The 17,086-nt window shown below is 45.8% G+C and overlaps 1 protein-coding gene across 2 annotated transcripts in view; it reads right to left on the bottom strand.

Annotated features, from left to right (window-relative positions):
• Nucleotides 1-17,086, bottom strand: part of VPS45 (vacuolar protein sorting 45) — a 107,872-nt gene that overhangs the window by 23,775 nt on the left and 67,011 nt on the right. The window lies entirely within an intron of this gene.

Raw genomic sequence — 17,086 nt, 5'->3', positions numbered from 1 at the left:
TTCTCCATGTCCCCCCATCCATCACTGCGGCCTGTCCTCCCATGATGGTCCCGTGAAGGTCCCCAAATCTCAGCTCCATAGAGCAATACAGAAGCCACCAAAGTGTCAAAGAGCCAAAGCTTCGTCCAAGGCTCCTGAAACTAAACCTGTGAACACATCCTTTCCAATTTACCCAATGTTGCATGGGCTCTGGTCAATCTAGTCTCTGCTGCCCTCCTCAATGAAAATGCTGGCCCACTAAAAACCACTCCAAGGTAAGAGTAGGCATCTATATACTCCACCTTCTCCTGGCCGTATGTGAAGGCGGGCGTTGACCTCCTGATCCACTGTGGGGTGGTATTAAATACCATGACCTTGGTTTTACCAAGGTTGACAGACAAACCACTTTCTTGGGCAAACCTATGCAAAGCATCCAGGTGACGTTGCATCCCCTCCAGAGAGTCAGAGATCAAAACAATATCATCAGCATATAACAATAGTGGAATCCATGTCCCTGCCAGCTGTGCACCTCTATCACCATCTCTCTCAATGTAGTCAGAAACCTCATCTACATACATACCAAATAGAGTAGGAGAGAGCGGGCAGCCCTGCTTCACCCCAATAGTGGAGTAAACCGGTGTGGATAGACCCTCTGGGGTGCGTACATGCCCCATTACTGACCTGTATAATGCCATGACCCCCCAAATGAGCTCCGTGGGTACTCCCATCTGTTGTAATTTGCGCATCAATCTCGCTCTGGGCACTGTGTCAAATGCTTTACGGAAATCCACAAAGCTGCAATAGATCCGTCTCCCACGCGATCTGCCCTCCTCAATGATGGCTCTGAGTGTCAAGATATTGTCAAGAGTAGAAAAACCCCTCCTGAAACCTGCCTGGCTGGCTGCGCACATACCCTCCCTCTCTGCCCATCTACTCAGCTGCTGCTCAAGAATAGATGCGTACAACCATGCCAATGTGTGTCCAATCATGATAGTGCGATAGTTCCCAAGCTCCATAGGGTCTCCCGACTTGAAGACAGGTACAATAGTAGATAGGCTCCAGGTATCAGGCAAGCCCTCACACATGGCACGGTTAAACATAAATGCTAGAAGCTCTGCTAGTAAATCTCTAGCATGCATGAAATGCTCAGCCACTAAGCCATCATGATCGTATGCTCTCCCAGTCCTCATCTTGTCAATGGCCTTCCTCACCATCTCAGCGGTGAAAAAAACACGTGTGTGGGCATGGATCGGGGGGTCCGGTATGAGGGGGCTGCTCAGGGAACTGTGTACAAAGATGATGCATATTGGCCCCAAGCCTCTGTAGAAGTGATGGCAGGGGAGGGGGGCTCATGAAAGAGCCTCCACGCCTCACATGAGTCCTGACTCAAGAATAGCTGGTATAGATCCTGCTCTAGGGGAGCCAAAAATGCCCTCTTCTTCCGCCGCACTAGGTGTCGAAAGTCAATCTGTGACTGCCTATGAGTGATGTCCCCCCATAAGCACCTCCCTCTGAAGTCTAGCTCTAGTGTCCCGGCATTCCTCATCATACCAACTATTCTGGGGCATGCTCCTCGAACGGCGTCTCTGCTCAGGCTGGGTACGTGGGTATGACTCTACCGCTGCATCATGTAGTGTCTCTGTTAGTATAGTAGTAAGCTCCTCCAGAGGTCACCCTAGCTCCTCTGTGCACAGGCGTCTGTAGATCCCATCTATGTATATAGAGTCCATCTCCCGCGTGAAGGTGTAGCGAGTAGGGGCTGCTGCCCGTAGCATGTGTGCTACACTAAACTGAAAAGAAATGGTCAGCCATACAAGAGCATGATCCACTGCCACACCAACAGGTCGGGGTCCAACCGTGAGGTCTTGGATACTAGAGCTGAGGCTCGGTTGTGCCATGACAGTCCACTGTGCTGGCTCCATGCCTGTGTGGGAAGCATGTGATGTTGGGGTATAAAGCCCAATGTGGTCGCCCAGGTAAGTGGGCGGGCCGCCAGGTATGTACACATATTCTTTTGTTAAAACCTAATAAGAACTCACTATGCTCTACACATTACAGTAGAGCGAGTTCACCATATCGTCGTGATCTTCTCGCACTCTCTCTCGCGTCGCACTTCCGCTCATACTCCTTCAACTGGTATCAGAGCTCAGATCGAGGCTCGGGGCAGCATTTGCAGGTAGCCAAAGTCACCTGCTCATATTGGAGTGAGATTCGATAGGCGAAGACACGGCCTCAAATCCTGTGGGCGGGCTTGAAGGGCTCAGTGTTCTCAGAATTTCATTCTGAGGTCATCTCGGCCACCGTTCGGCTTCGACAAAGTTCTGTGCAGGCCATTTTCGACTACGTGGTCTCGGCAGGTGCAGATCCGACTCTGCAAATTTGGGGTTTCGGCCTACGACTGCAAGTGCTGAGGATATCTACACTTCCAGAGTGCTGATTTGTGGCTGTCTACACAACGAAGGATGGCTCACAGTTCTTGGAGACGTGTCACATACGACACGGACACATCTACACACAGACTGTAGGCGACATCCACTAGTTCATCAGGTAGCTTGTGTTTGCTGCTTAGATATTCCAGATTTCATCCTGACATTGCAGGTACTTCCACATGGGATGTATTGTTAGAGATGATGTATGTCTATAGAGGGTTTGCTGGTTGTGAGTCACGCAGCAAACAACCGCCGCAGCGATTGCAGCATACAGTGGGAAATTTGTGGATGTATGACTTTGTGGGAAGTCTATGTACTGTCAAGTTTACTGCAGCCTTTGTTGAGGGTCGAGTGAGGTTTTATTGAGTAGGGGGATTCTCGAATGTTAAAATCCTTTCGGTGATACAGGTCTTGGAGCGATCCCTCGAGCACCCTTAGATAGGCAGCTAGGATGTATTGACTGTGAGTTACACAGTTGGGATTGCATCTTTGCTTTACTGCCGTTGAGGCATCGTCGCAGTCTATGCTTACAGGACAGTGACAGGACAGTGAGAGACAGTACAGGTGCAGAACAGGTTTATCCACAGCTTACAGTGTTAGAGAGACAGTGGTTTTTTGAGCTGTTTTTTGGTCAGTTTTTGAGTACACCAGAGCCATTATACAAAGGAGACTGCCAAAATTTCTGCAGAATCTGAAGCTTTCTTGGTTCATTTGACAGGTTGATATTGGTCAGTTTACAGGGGAAACACTGCCAAATTTTTCCCGGGAAAGTAAACTACTGTGAAGCGTAGCTATGGTTGGATCACAGGACACTGCTCTTTACAATATCAAGAAGCTGGATGGAACCAATTTCCCATTGTGGAAGAAGCAGATTTGGCACGTGTTGGTACAAAAGAAGCAGATAAAACCTATAAAGCTCAAGGGGATAAAACCAGAAGATATGGACGAAGATGAATGGAGCGAAATGGATGAATTGGCACTTTCTACCATTATGCTGACTTTGGCAGAAAGCGTTTACTTCAATGTAGCAGACGAGATGTCGGCTTATGAAGCATGGACAAAGCTGAGTGATCTTTATGAGAAGCAGAGTGCAGCTTCACAGGTATACTGGCTTAAGAAGCTTGTTGACTTGAAGATGAAAGAAGGGACACCTATGTCCAATCATTTGAATGAATTCAACACCATCTATAGTCAGTTGTCAGCTCAAGGTGTCAAGTTTGATGAACCTGTTAGAGCTATGTTCCTGTTGATCACATTGCTGGAAAGTTGGGACACTTTTCGCACAGCTTTGAGTAATTCTGCACCTCCAGATGGTTTGACCATAGCAGGTGTAGAAGGCAGTCTGCTTACTGAAGAAACCAACAGAAAGACAATGGACAAAGGCAAAGGAACAGCCTTAGTTGTCAGGGGAAGGACCAAAGAAAAGTACAAAGGTGGAAAGAGGAATCAGTCTCGTAGCAAGTCCCGCACTGCTAAAGGCAAGAGTGACATAGAATGCTACCATTGTGGCAAGAAGGGTCACATGAAAAGAGACTGCAGAGAATGGAAAGCAGAAAAAGGCAAAGAGAAAGCTGAAGACCATGGTGAGAAGAACAAGTCCTCAGTGAAGATTCAAGAAATAAATGTGACAAACACTGTTGCAGAGGATGACAGTCTAGTGTCAGGAGACATCTACTTCTTGAAGAATACAATGGACTCAGCTCTTCTTACAGCATCTGATGGAAATGCACTGAGTGACTGGATTATAGACTCAGGGGCATCACTTCATGTGTCTCCAAACAAGGAGTGGTTTACCTCTTATGTGACCACTAAAGATCATGTTCGGCTAGGTAATGGGCAGACATGTGAGATCTTAGGTGTTGGAGATGTTCAATTGAAGTTTCAGAATGGCTCTTCTTTCACGCTGAAAAATGTGAGACATGTTCCCGCAATTACAAAGAGCTTGATCAGCACAGGTTTACTTGATGATGCTGGCTACGTCACCACTTTTGGACAGAACATGTTGGCTTGATCAGCACGGGTTTACTTGATGATGCTGGCTACGTCACCACTTTTGGACAGAACATGTGGAAGATATCCAAGGGTTCTATGACAGTAGCACATGGAGTAAAGTCTCGAGGACTTTACATGATTTATGTATCAAATGTCTCTAAAAATGTAATCAATGTAACCGAGCAGCCGAACGTTTCTTTGTGGCATAGCCGGTTAGGACATATGTCCAAGAAGGGAATGGAAATCTTGTCTCGTTCTGGTTATTTGCCTGGCCTTTCATTTAATGATTTTGAATTCTGTGAACATTGTCTGTATGGTAAGCAGACACAGCAGCCACATAAGCATAGAAGCAGTAGAAGAGATACACAATTGGCACTTGTTCATAGTGATTTGTGTGGACCTATGCCTAACCTATCTCTAGGGGGAGCTTCTTACTTTATGACATTTATAGATGATTACTCGAGGAAAGTATGGGTTTACTTTCTCAAGCACAAGGATGAAGCGTTTAGTGTTTTCAAAACGTTTGTGACACTTGTGGAGAATCAGAGTGGCAAGAAGCTTAAATGCTTACGCACTGACAATGGTGGAGAGTATGTTTCAAAGGCCTTTCATAACTTTTGTGAGTCAAAAGGTATAAAACGTGAACTTACTACTCCTTACAATCCTCCTCAAAATGGTGTTGCTGAGAGGATGAATAGGACCATACAAGAGAAGGTCAGAAGTATGTTGTCTACTGCACAACTGCCAAATGGGTTTTGGGCTGAAGCTGTATCAACAGCTGTTCATCTTATAAATAGATCTCCTAGCAAGGTTTTGCAGAAGGATTCAGTGACAGAGATGGTATGGTCAGGCAAAATGCCCTCATACAAGCATCTCAGAGTCTTTGGCTGTGAGGCATATACTCATGTTCCAAAGGAATTTAGGAACAAACTTGAGCCAAAGAGTAGAAAGTGCATCTTTCTAGGCTATGGTAATTCTGGTGAGATGGGGTACAGACTTTGGGATCCCGAATCCAGAAAGGTTATCTGCAGTTTTGATGTTCACTTTAATGAAGCCAAATATCATTCTAAACCAGAGAGGGTTGAGGAGATTAGAAGAGTTGTCTTCCAAGAAGATGGACCTGCACGTGCAAGACAAAATGTCAGGGCTCAAGAGGAGCAAGGACAGGATAGAGTGGAACCACAGGTTGTGGCTGAGCCTCAGCCACCTATTTTACGTAAATCGGGACGGATCTCACGACCTCCTGATCGGTTTGTTCCATCTATGAACTATGTCATGTTGACTGATTGCAATGAGCCTTTATGTTACAAGGAAGCAGTGCAAATGAAGGACACCGGGAATTGGCAATTGGCCATGCAGTCAGAGATGACAGCTCTGCATAAAAACCAGACATGGAAGCTAGTTAAATTACCACAGGGCAAAAAGGCTCTACCTTGTAAATGGTTTTACAGGTATAAGATCACCGCTCATGATAGTCAACCAAAGTACAAAGCAAGGCTTGTTGCCAAGGGCTTTAAGCAAGAACAAGGCATTGACTTTGATGAAGTCTTCTCTCCGGTGGTCAAGATGACTACATTGAGATGCTTTCTTGCATTGGTTGCCATATTAGATTTGGTGTTGCACCAAATGGATGTCAAGACAGCGTCCTTGCATGGTGATTTAGATGTGGAAATTTACATGCAGCAGCCAGAAGGGTTTGTTGAGAAAGGCTAGGAAGATTTGGTATGCCAGTTGTTAAAGAGTCTTTATGGCTTAAAACAATCTCTGAGGGCATGGTACCATAAGTTCCACAAGTTTATGCTTTCTCAAGGCTACAAACGTAGTGAGTTCGATCACTGTCTATATACAAAGAAAGCTAAGGATGGCAGTTGGCTGATCCTTATTTTGTATGTGGATGACATGTTGATTGCTGGCAAACACTTGGAAGAAATTTCAGCTTTGAAGTCAAAGATGGCAAAATCGTTTGACATGAAAGACATGGGTGAGGCAAGTCATATACTTGGTATGCGCATTGAGAGAGACAAATCAAAGAAGTTGATTTGCTTATCTCAAATAGAGTATATTGACAAGGTTTTGCAACGTTTCAATATGGAGAAGGGAAAGGCATTGAGTGTTCCATTGCCACCATATGTGAAACTTAGCAAACAAGATTGTCTTGTGTCTAAGGAAGAACAGGCTGAAATGGATAAGATTCCATATGCGTCTGCAGTGGGTAGTTTGATGTATGCAATGATTGCTACTCGCCCAGACATGGCATTTGCAGTGGGAGTAGTAAGTCGATACATGTCAAACCCAGGCAAGAAACATTGGGAGGCAGTGAAAGGAATATTGAGATACCTGAAAGCTACAAAGAGTATGCGTATATGCTATGGGAGTCAGGAGCTAAGTGTAAAGGGTTTTACAGACTCAGATTATGCAGGTGACTTAGACAACCGAAGGTCTACGTCACGATATGTCTTTACATTGGCTGGTGGAGCAGTATCATGGCGTTCTAGATTACAAGATTGTGTTACTCAGTCTACTACAGAGGCTGAATATGTTGTAGCATCAGAGGCATGCAAAGAATCAATTTGGCTTAATCGACTAGTAACAGATTTGGGAATCAAAGAAGAGATGCCTGTGTTATATTGTGATAGTCAAAGTGCTATACAATTGGCTCGCAATCCAGTTTATCACTCAAAGACAAAGCATGTGGATGTGAAGTATCATTTCATCAGGGAAATGCTCGAGGATAAGCAACTTCAGCTTGTCAAAGTTCACACCACAGAAAATCCTGATGATCTACTTACAAAAGGACTTCCCTCAGAGAGCTTTGCGCATTTTCGCAAGCAGTTAGGTGTAGGGTAGTACATCACTTCTCTACATCTTTTGTATATTAGCTTGTATAGTAGCTTCTCTCACACTTAAAGTACCACATTGGACTTTAAGTGGGAGGTTGTTGGGGTATAAAGCCCAATGTGGTCGCCCAGGTAAGTGGGCGGGCCGCCAGGTATGTACACATATTCTTTTGTTAAAACCTAATAAGAACTCACTATGCTCTACACATTACAGTAGAGCGAGTTCACCATATCGTCATGATCTTCTTCTCGCACACTCTCTCGCGTCGCACTTCCGCTCGTACTCCTTCATGTGAAGCCTCCCGAAGCAGGAAACCTCTTTAGGCCATTCAAGATGGCCAGTCCATGTGCGGTGCTCATGTCTATCAGGTGTCGCCCATACTCAGAATATTCCGCATCGTGTGATAGTCTGGACAGGCCCGTCTCTACATAGCTCTCTCAGCATCTCCTCTAAAGTATCATAAAACACTGTCTGGTGATGGGCAGTCCTAGCATTGAAGTCCCCTAGAATGATAATGTCACCATCTCTAGAGAACTCCCATATGTCATCATCCAAAATAGAAAAGGGAGACTGTCCTCTGGGTGATGCATAGACCGACGTACTCGGGAGAATGTAGCAAATAGCAATGTAGAGATATCTACCTATCTCTGCTTTCAATCTCACCCACATCTACCTAGCCTGCTCATCCCTGCGGGCTATATGTATCAATGGCTGCAAATCCTCTCTAAATAACATTGACACTCCCCCCGAGCCCCGTCCTCTGTGCTCTGAGCGTGTTTCCTGTCTGTAAGTTGTCTCCCATCTGTATCCACTGATGTGAGGCATGGATTGCCCAGGGGCTTGGTGTGTCTCAGAGTAAAAGATGATGTCTCTTCCAGTAAAGCTATCCTCAAAAGCACCCACATCAAGACGCATGGATCCATTACAATTCCAGGCCGCCACTTTGAGTGTGGTCCCATAAGTCTCGCATCGTCATGTGGAGCGTCGCTCCAGTATTACTACTCTTCCATCTCGGTAAAAGGCAACCTTGCCTTTCCCCCTTGCCGCTCTAATCTCCGGCATTACTTCCTGCATATGAGCGATCTGCGAGAGGGTAAGATCATCCCCGAGAAAAATGCCTATCTCTTTAAGAGTTGGCCTTTTCTTCAAGAAGGACTTCTTCGCTTCCATGGAGGGAAAACGGAGGATGAGTGCCCTTTCTTTTGAGGTTTCCCCATTGCTTCCATTTTTTTTTTATGTTGCCCACTCTCCAGGCTCTTGTGTGCGTCAGCTCATGAACCCCCATCAAGGCCATGAGTTCTTTTACCTCTTCGTCCACATTGCCTTTGTCTTTAAGACCGCAAATTCTCACATGTAAAGCGCGCACACGTCTTCTTTGCTCCTTCTCTAGTGTCTGATTAATGATATTGGGTGTGGACATGGACGTTATCTCCTTGCCTTTTCCTTTCTTGGCCACCTCGATCCATTTCTCGGCTTCATTCGCCTTCTGCTGAGTTTTTGTAAGAACATCCACCCAAGAAGTCGTCGTCTCTTTGTGTTGCTCTTCTCCCTCTTTGATGGCCCGCACTTGCTCCTTGATCGTGTTGATTTCTTCGATTACTGAGGGTTGCAATTCTCCCTCTTCCAGTGTGTTGCTTGATCGTGCTTCGGCGAGATCTTTCTTGAGTGACGCAATCTCTTCGTCCAAAGTCGTCACTCGGTCTTCCAGTGCGTTTATCCTGCTTTCTTGGATCAGGACGCGTCCTTCGAGCATTTTTATTGTGCCCAATAGATTGCGGTTCATCTTGGTAATCGTCTCCAATAGATTGCGGTTCCATCATTTCCTCCTTGCAATTTTGAAAGGCATCCTCTAGGGGGTCGGCTTTATCACTCAGCTTCCTCATGCTTAATCGCCGTGCGGATACAGAAGTGAAGAAGGGCACCAAAAATAAAATTTAAAAAAATACAAATAAGATTAAAAAAATCTCTCTCTACGCTTGCAAACTTTCTCTCTCTACGCTTCTCACCTCGCTCTCTCTCTCTACACTTGAAAAGACCAACTTTCTCTCTTTGCCCTCTTTCTCTCTCTATGCAACATTTTTTCTCTCTCTCTCTCTCTACGTTCTTTTTGCTTCTCTCTCTACGCCTCTTTCTCTCTTTCCTTCCACTCTCTCTCTACGCTCGGACAGCAAAAGGGGGGGGGGGGGGGGGGGGGGGAAGCGCAACAGCAAGGGCAACATGGCGGGGAGCAAGGCAAGAGTGGCAGCAAGGGTGGCGGACAACGCGAGGCGACAGAGAGGGGGAGGGGGGCGTGAGCAGGGGGCAGCGGGAGCAAGAGAGCAGGGGCGGCAACGGGTGCAAGGCGAGCAGGGCCAGAACGCGAGAGCGCAGGCGCGAGCAGGGTAGGGATGCGAGAGAGAGAGAGAGAGAGAGAGAGAGAGAGAGAGAGAGAGAGAGAGAGAGAGAGAGAGATATGAAATGAAATGATATATTAACGTCTTCAAAAGGCCAAAATGACCTATTTGATCAATTGTTACATACTCGTGAATTTGATACTATGTCTGAGTACAAAAAAAGAGATAATAAATTGAATCTAGTAGTGTTACTAGCTAAAACTGTGTGGGGTATTTGTGATCACTGATACAATGGGTGCCTAATACAAGAGAGAGATACAATGGGTGATCAATTTATCCTCATTTGTGCTCTGGATGTCGAGATAGTATGGCTCAAATCTTTTGTTGTAGTCTCTGTCAATGCTGTGAAGCTCCTCTCCTCAACTGTGGGCGTCTCGATCTCCCTAGCTCCAATGCTCGTTCAATGAGAGTATCGTGGGTGTGAGTATGAGCTGAGCTTTGCAATGGTGGCTGCTCCTCTATCTGTCCAATGTCAGCTCTGAAGAAATCAATAATATGTCTCTGGGATTGTCTCTCTCCAAATCTCCTCAGTAGACTATCTTTGTGTCTATGTAACTCAAGTGATACACTCCAAGCATCTCTGGTCCTGATAACTCATGACTCTGGGCAAGGGTCCGAAGCATTCTCTGAATAGACAGTGAAAGCCACCCCGTATCTAGTAATACACTTTGCACTGACATATATAATGCATCTCCGTCTCAGGCTCTGTATGGCATAGTGGCATATGCAGTTAGCTGCTAGTATCCCTCTGAATCTACCAATCTCAATCTCAAGCTGGTGTGAAGATGTCCGTATCTGACCAATGGCACACCATAACCCATGAGATATGTAACAAACTTGGACACCCCAAGTCAAGATTCTACCCGATACAACAGAGATTCACTGCAAAACAGTTCACAAAGATGACACAGCCCGACGTAGTTCCGTGCCCATAGGTATTGGCCCCAAAGACTGGCGCCCCTTTCGGTATTTCTTTTTATATTAATCTGTGTTCAAAGTACAAGAGAGTAGGCAGGCATGCACTCTCAGACTCTGCGTCCAGATGCTCTAAGAAGTGAGACCTAGCCCATTTATTTAATGGTACAAGGGATGTCCCAAAAGTAGAGCCCCAAAAATCACTATTTAAAAAGCTTCTCACTCAAAAGCATTAAGCCCCAAAAGCTGCAACCAAGGTAATTTGCAAAAATCCGTACAGCGTACCGACAGCCATGTCATCATCGTGATTTGCGGCACAAATTCCAGCACGTTTTCCGGTGATCCGTACAGCCTGCCACGTGTCAGCCAACCTATCGACGGATAATCCGAGACTGAGCAGGTATGTGTGTGTCCATGGCCTAGCCACGTCACCAGTTTGTGACATACCCCCCTCTTGAAAGAATTGCCTACAAAAACAGACAGAGGCCATAATCTCTCTTTAGTAGACAGTGATTGTTCGTACCGACGCACTAGACACAACACATCTAGCACATGTAACAATTGACAGTCACATCACAGGACAAATCACATTCAAATTCATTCCAAATCTCAGACCATGATTTATCGGCAACGTATTTAGTAATCGCATATGGGACCTCACGGAAGCCCGATTAACTAATCCTTATTGCAATCATGTCTATAGAGATTTATGAGACCGAAATGCTGCACTCATTTCGTCATGCTGCACTCATTTCGTCTTTCAATTCCTGCACCTCAAACAAGTCAAGTACAAATCAATCAGTATCCTTTTCAGAAATTCCAATTCATAAAGTCATACAGCAGAATACTGTCAGCCCAGTAATATCCCTGAAACCCAAAGGGACATCAGTGACTCTATATCAAAAATCGGGGTAATCTGTTGACAAAGGAGCGGAGTGACTCCCCTCTTGTGTATGCCCACTGCACTAGATTCACCCATGCTGAAATCGGGGTTCTATCGGAGTAGACTATACTAAACCAAATGCTTCAAGGTAAAGTTCCACAATCTGAGGAGTATCTGCTAGGTCCTCCTCCTCCGTCCACTTCGTATCCAATGCAAGATAGCTCTTGAATTTAACCAAGAACTCCCTAATCACTTTACCTTTAATCTTTCTATAAAGCCTTCAAAACTCAAAAGCTGTCGGTGTAAAATCCAGAATTCCATACAGCTGCCACGTCAACAGTCAGCGCAAAACGTGACATGCCACGTCATCTGCCAGCGTGATTTTTGGAAATATGCCACGTCATTAGCCAGCTTCGCAATTTCTTGTGTGTGTGTGTGTGTGTGTGTGTGTGTGTGTGTGTGTGTGTGTGTGTCCTGCTTTATTTTAATTCTTTATGTCACTTGGGGCCCCATCGGACGGGGTCCCCATAAGTTGGTAGGACTTCTCATTCTATTACTTGTTATGTAGAAGTCCTCGTGCCCCAAATACTCTTGACAATGCTACCGAAGTTTGCCAATGACAGGTGTAATGGCCACATCCCTACCGGGTGCCGCTAGAACTGCCTCTGCTTGTGGTCCCATCCGATCGGGTGTAATCTCGAGCCACGCCGTCAATTCAGGTGAAATGATGTTGGCCTTGGCTCTTCCATCAAAGAAAATCAGGGCTTCTTGATCTTTCACTTTGCCCCAAGCTCGACAAAGTTTTGTACTTTCATCAATCGTGCTTGGGTCATACCCATGCAATCTGGAACCAGTCTTGCTTTCATCTTGCCTTTTCATCCATGTTCCTCAACTGCTTTCAAACTCTCTGGCCTTTCTTCATCTTGTTCTTTTTGTGCCTCTTTAGGGCACTTCGCGGAGATGTGACCATGTTCCCCGCATCCAAAACAATTCTCCTCTTTGATGTAGTTGGCTCTTTCTTGAAGAGTGAACCAGGGTCGTGCATCCTTATCTTTCTTTTCTTGGGGACTCTTCTTCTTTCTACGTTCATTAATAGAAGTCTGTTCGGTTCTCTGCGTCATGATCTCATGTGTGGGGCAAGTCAAACTGCCTTAATGTATGGCAAAGCCCGTTTCACATGACTCATCAGTTTTTGAATAGAATTTGACTTTTGTTCTAAGCAGTGATCTCGGATCTCTGTAAGAAGTCCACAGCTAAACCGATCAATCTGTTCTTTAAACGAGATCTTCTTAAATGAAGAAGCGGGTAGAAAAGGGCTCTAAAACCTCTCACAATATGCGTCCAAAGAATCTCTCTTGGTCATCCGAAGATGATTCCAAGCAGTTCGTATATCTCGTTCGTACTCTCGAGTCAGCCAAGAAGAAATAAAAAGCCTTTTAAATTTCAACCATTTAACTGGAGCTTTCTTGTTCAATAGAAGAGTGGACCACCATGTTCAAGCATTTCCCTTGAAGTAAGAGGTAGCCCTCCGAATCTTGGAGTGCTCTGAGTAATGCCCTCCAGAGAAAGCTATATCAAACTGCAGTATGAAGGCCAAAGCCCTCGAAGCATCTCGGAATCCAGAAAAAGTGTCAAACTTAATTGAAATTTGACTGTCCACCTTCTTTAAATTCTCGAACTTTCTTGCTTTTATCCTCGAGAAAGTCATACTGGTTGGCTTTATAAAAATGCTTCTTCTTTGCGTAAAATCTGTGATCGTCCGAGTCCGAACCATTTAAGACAAGTCCTTTGTAGAGCTGTCAGAAACTGGGCAAAACTTAGGCTTCTTTGCCTTTTTCTTGCCCTTTCCGAAGCTTTGCATTTTGCTTCGCTTTTTCCCTTTCATGTCTTCTTTGCTCGAGTCAGAAGAGCTAGAAGAACTGTCAAAAGAAGAAGAAGAAGAAGAATTGGATACTTCTTCAAATCGTACACGCTTCTTTTGCTTTCTTGCCGAGGCAAAAGTAGATTGACGACCCAAATAACTCGGGAAGCCGAGACGGCCCCCTCATCCCGGGGCGACGTGACCACCCCAACTCTACCGCCCAATCAAGCAATGTGCCTCTAGTGCCGCTATATTGTGGGGCCTACGAGGTTGACTCCTCTGTCTATGATCGAAAGAAATATGCACTTTACTGTTGTAGTTGTATCTCCCTCTTTGGGCCCCTCCTCAAGTGGTCCTCTCTATGTCTGTGTAGTTCCAATACGTATAGTCCGAGGCATCTCTTATCCTGATATCTCATGACCCTAGAAAGTGTTCCAAAACCCTCTCTGAAGAGGCGGTGGAAGCGGCCTCGTATTTCATAGCATACTGGGCAATGACATATGCAGTGTAACTCTGTCTCGGGCTCCATCTGACACAATTGACGAGTCATGGACTCAGCTGGCACTCTAAATCTACCGGTCTCCATCTCTAGCTCGTGTGAGGATGTGCGTAACTGGCCAATAGCACACCGTATCCCGTGAGATAGATGAGTATCCATGTATCCGAGTCTGATCAAAAATCCATCCTCCGTAAGCTGAAGAAGATGCTCTCTATAGAACGCCATCTTCGTACCAACTCATGTGTAGCTGTATCCATGTCCTCTCGGTATCCAACTGAGTCAAGTCCTGCCTGATGAGTCTAGTAATCTCTGCCCGAGTGAGGGAGATGGAGGGTGCATCCAAAGAGTACTAAAACGGGGGCAGTCTTTCCATACTAAAACCATGTAGCTGGAACCAAGATCCCATTTGTACATACCAACATGATCTATCTCTCTGTGATGCCAACTGTCGTGAAGACTCCAAGGCTAATCAAGTGTATCTATCTCTGGGGAGAGTCCAAGTGCTATGCATAAAGGAGACAGCTCGAGTTAGCACCTCCACTACCAATGGAGGGGCAGCAAGCTCCGCCCTAACAATCTCATGTGGTATTGAGGCCTTGGCCCTAGTCATCCGAGAGATCATAAAAACCAAAGGCCTTTCCATACATCTGCAGCCATCAACACTACCAACTCTGTTGTGATTGTCCATTGAGGTCCCCATATCTCCACTCCGTATAGCATGACAGAAGTGACTAAGAGTGTCAGAGCCAGAGCTTTGTACGAGGTTCCTGGATTTGAACCTGCGAACACATTCTTTCCAGTCTCCATAATGCTGCATAAGCTCTGGTCAATCTCGTCTGTGCTGCTCTCCTCAAGAAAATATTGGGCTACTAAAGACCACCACCACCCCAAGATAGGTATATGCATTTGTATACTCCACAGTCTCTCGACCATATATGAAGGTGGGAGTCGACCTCTTCACCCATTGTGTCGTGGTGTTAAACACCATTACCTTGGTCTTACCAAGGTTCACTGACAATCCACTATCCTCGGCAAAACATGCAATGCATCCAAATGACGCTACATCCCCCCTGGAGAGTCTCAGATCAGCACAATATCATCAACATGTAACAACAACGAAATCCATGTCTCTGCTAGCTGAGCACCTCTGTCTCCCTCTCGCTCTACGTAGTTTGAAAACTCATCCACATACATCCCAAAAAGAGTCGGAGATAGGGGACATCGTTGCTTCATCCCAATAGTGGAAGGCACCGTGTCAGACATGCCCTGAGCAATAATACCCACCCCACAACCGTCCTTTATAAAGCCAAGATTCCCCATATCAGCTCTATGGGCACACCCATGTCCTGTAGTCTGAGTATAAGTCTGGCTCCCGGCACTGTGTCAAAAGCTTTGCGGAGATCCACAAAGCTACAATAGATCCTCCTACCATGGTATGTACCCTCCTCCGTAATAGCTCTGAGTGTCAAAATCTGGTCCAGGGTGGAAAAACCTCTCCAAACCCTATCTGCCCTGATGCCTTCTCTCTTTGCCCGTCTACTCTACTCCTGCTCCAAAATAGATGCATACAATCTAGCCAATGTGTGGCCAACCATGATAGTGCGATAATTCTTGGGAAGCATGGGATCTCCCGACTTGAAGATAGGCACAATCGTGGACATACTCCAAGTCTCAGGAAAACCCTCATACATGGCTCGATTAAACATCATAGCAAGAGGCTCCGCAAGCATATCTTTGGCATGAATGAAGTGCTCTGCTACCAAACCATCATGATCCTGTGCTCTCTATCTTCATCTTGTCAATGGCTTTCCTTACCCTCTTTGCAGTGAAGAAAGTACATGTCTCTGGGCATGTCCTAGTGGGTCACGCAAGGTTGGCTGCCCTAACGCTGTGTATAGAGATGTGGCATATTCCCCCCATGTCTCTATGGAGGTGATGGCGGCCGGTGGTGAGTGCTCATGGAATAACCTCCATGCCTCGCCTAAATCCTGACTCATAAATAGTTGGTACAGATCCCGTTCTAACTGAGATAGGTAGGCCTTGTTCTTTCGTCACACTAGGCGGGGAAAGATAATCCTTGACTGTCTATGTGTGGTGATACCCATGAGCACCTCTCCTTGTAGTCTGATTCTCTTCTCTCTACATGGATCATCATACCAACTGTTTTTTTCGGGTATGCGCCCATATTGTCTCCGTGTAGGCTGATTATGGGGATATGCCTCCGATGTTGCATCATTAGGCCGTCTCTGTCAGTATATGAGTGAGCTCATCTAATGACTGCCCAGGTTGTTGAGTACATACGTGTCTATATCTCATATGTGTATACAGAGTCCGTCTCCCTTGTGAAGGTATACCGAGTGTGTGTGGAGACCTCTCCTAACGGAGTTGTACTCAACTGAAACTTGAGAGTGAAAGACAAGATAGTATATCAACTGCTACTCCAACTAGTCTGGGGCCCACCATGAAATCATGAAAAGATGGAATGAGACCTTGCTAGGCCATGACATAATCCACTGTACTAGCACCATCTCAATGTGGAAAGCAAGTAAAACCTCCCGCTACCGGAAATCTCTGTAGGCCATTCAAAATGGCCAATCCATGCACAGCCCCCAAGTGGAAAGCAAGTAAAACCTCCCACTACCGGAAATCTCTGTAGGCCATTCAAAATGGCCAATCCATGCACAGTCCCCATGTCTATCAGGTATCGTCCATACTCAGTGCGCTCCTCATCCTCGGAGAGTCTAGATAGGCCCATCTCTGTGGCATCAAGATCCCTCAGCATCTCCTCTGAAGAATCATGGAAAATTGTCTGGTGATGGGTAGTCCGAGAATTGAAGTCCCCCAGGATGATAATGTCGATAATGTCACCATCTCTGGAGAACTCCCATGTGTCATCATCATGTCTCTGCTCTCAGTCTCACCCACATGTACCTAGCATGTTCATCCCTGCGGGCTATATGTATCAATGTAGAGGTATCTGCATGTCTCTGCTCTCAGTCTCACCCACATGTACCTAGCATGTTCATCCCTGCGGGCTATATGTATCAATGGCTACAACTCCTCTCTAAATAAAATTGTCACCCTCCTAAGCCCCGTCCTCTATGCTCTTATCGAGTCTCATGTCTGTAGAGTGTGGTCCCATAGGTCTCGCACCGTCATGCGGAGCGTCTCTCTATAATAACCACTCTTCCATCTCTATAGAAAGCCAATTTTACTTTCTCGAATTGTGCATAACTTCGTTCATATGGGCAAGTTGTGAGAGTGTGAGGTCATCTCCAAGAAATATCCCCGTTTTCT

This window comes from Adiantum capillus-veneris, chromosome 11 (assembly GCF_014529385.1).
Source record: "Adiantum capillus-veneris isolate H3 chromosome 11, ASM1452938v2, whole genome shotgun sequence".
Classification (NCBI taxonomy): Eukaryota; Viridiplantae; Streptophyta; class Polypodiopsida; order Polypodiales; family Pteridaceae; genus Adiantum; species Adiantum capillus-veneris.
Note: the sequence above shows the minus strand (reverse complement) of the source record. Positions and strands in the feature narration are given on the sequence as shown.